The sequence below is a fragment of the Salvelinus namaycush genome, chromosome 5, assembly GCF_016432855.1.
Source record: "Salvelinus namaycush isolate Seneca chromosome 5, SaNama_1.0, whole genome shotgun sequence".
In the NCBI taxonomy this organism is placed as follows: domain Eukaryota; kingdom Metazoa; phylum Chordata; class Actinopteri; order Salmoniformes; family Salmonidae; genus Salvelinus; species Salvelinus namaycush.
In genome coordinates, this window is record NC_052311.1 from 68557702 (window position 1) to 68560201 (window position 2500).

Sequence of the window (2500 nt, forward strand, 5' to 3'; positions counted from 1 at the left end):
CATCCAGCCATGCTGCAAGCCAAAGAGAAGGGCATCCCAGCCATGCTGCAGCCAAAGAGAGGCATCAGCCATGCTGCAGCCAAAGAGAAGGCATCCAGCCATGCTGCAGCCAAAGAGAAGGCATCCCAGCCATGTTGCAGCCAAAGAGAAGGCATCCAGCCATGCTGCAGCAAAGAGAGAGGCATCCAGCCATGCTGCAGCCAAAGAGAAAGGCATCAGCCATGCTGCAGCCAAAGAGAAGGCATCCAGCCAGCTGCAGCCAAAGAGAAGGCATCCAGCCATGTTGCAAGCCAAAGAGAAGGCATCCAGCCATGCTGCAGCCACAAGAGAAGGCATCCAGCCATGCTCAGCCAAAGAGAAGGCACCCAGAAATCCTGCAGCCAAAGAGAAGGCATCCAGCCATGCTGCCGCCAAAGAGAAGGCATACAGCCATGCTGCAGCCAAGAGAAGGCATCCAGCCATGCTGCAGCCAAGAGAAGCACTAGCTGTTGCAGCCAAAGAGAAGGCATCCAGCCATGTTGCAGCCAAAGAGAAGGCATCCAGCCATGCTGCAGCCAAAGAGAAGGCATCTAGCCATGCTGCAGCCAAAGAGAAGGCATCCAGCCATGTTGCAGCCAACGAGAAGGCATCCAGCCATGCTGCAGCCAAAGAGAATGCATCCAGCCATGTTGGAGTCAAAGAGAAGGCATCCAGCCATGCTGCAGCCAAAGAGAAGGCATCCAGCCATGCTGCAGCCAAAGAGAAGGCATCCAGCCATGCTGCAGCCAAAGAGAAGGCATCCAGCCATGCTGCAGCCAAAGAGAAGGCATCTAGCCATGCTGCAGCCAAAGAGAAGGCATCCAGCCATGCTGCAGCCAAAGAGAAGGCATCCAGCCATGCTGCAGCCAAGAGAAGGCATCCAGCCATGCTGCAGCCAAAGAGAATGCATCCAGCCATGCTGCAGCCAAAGAGAAGGCATCCAGCCATGCTGCAGCCAAAGAGAAGGCATCCAGCCATGCTGCAGCCAAAGAGAAGGCATCCAGCCATGCTGCAGCCAAAGAGAAGGCATACAGCCATGTTGCAGCCAAAGAGAAGGCATACAGCATGCTGCAGCCAAAGAGAAGGCATTCAGCCATATGCAGCCAAAGAGAAGGCATACAGCCATGTTTGCAGCAAAGAGAAGGCATACAGCAAGTTGCAGCCAAAGAGAGGCATCCAGCCAGTGCTGCAGCCAAAGAGAAGGCATACAGCCATGTTGCAGCCAAAGAGAAGGCATACAGCCAGTAAACTGCAGCCAAAGAGAAGGCATACAGCCATGCTGCAGCCAAAGAGAAGGCATACAGCCATGCTGCAGCCAAAGAGAAGAAATCCAGCCATGCTGCAGCCAAAGAGAAGGCATCTAGCCATGCTGCAGCCAAAGAGAAGGCATACAGCCATGCTGCAGCCAAAGAGAAGGCATCCAGCCATGTTGCAGTCAAAGAGAAGGCATCCAGCCATGCTGCAGCCAAAGAGAAGGCATCCAGCCATGCTGCAGCCAAAGAGAATGCATCCAGCCATGTTGCAGCCAAAGAGAAGGCATCCAGCCATGTTGCAGCCAAAGAGAAGGCATACAGCCATGCTGCAGCCAAAGAGAAGGCATCTAGCCATGTTGCAGCCAAAGAGAAGGCATCCAGCCATGTTGCAGCCAAAGAGGCATCCAGCCCTGTTGCAGCCAAAGAGAAGGCATACAGCCATGCTGCAGCCAAAGAGAAGGCATCTAGCCATGTTGCAGCCAAAGAGAAGGCATCCAGCCATGTTGCAGCCAAAGAGAAGGCATCCAGCCATGCTGAGCCAAAGAGAAGCATCCAGCCATGTGCAGCCTAAAGAGAAGGCATCCAGCCATGCTGCAGCCAAAGAGAAGGCATCCAGCCAGCTGCAGCCAAAGAAAGCATCAGCCATGCTGCAGCCAAAGAGAAGGCATACAGCCATGCTGCAGCCAAAGAGAAGGCATACAGCCATGCTGCAGCCAAAGAGAAGGCATACAGCCATGCTGCAGCCAAAGAGAAGGCATCCAGCCATGCTGCAGCCAAAGAGAAGGCATCAGCCATGCTGCAGCCAAGAGAGGCATCCAGCCATGCTGCAGCAAAGAGAAGGCATCCAGCCATGTTGCAACAAAGAGAAGGCATCCAGCCATCCTGCAGCCAAAGAGAAGGCATCCAGCCATGCTGCAGCCAAAGAGAAGGCATCCAGCCATCCTGCAGCCAAAGAGAAGGTATCCAGCCATGTTGCAGCCAAAGAGAAGGCATCCAGCCATGTTGCAGCCAAAGAGAAGGCATCTAGCATGTTGCAGCCAAAGAGAAGGCATACAGCCATGTTGCAGCCAAAGAGAAGGCATACAGCCATGCTGCAGCCAAAGAGAAGGCATCAGCCATGCTGCAGCCAAAGAGAAGGCACCAGCCATGCTGCAGCCAAAGAGAAGGCATCCAGCCATGTTGCAGCCAAAGAGAAGGCATCCAGCCATGCTGCAGCCAAAGAGAAGGCA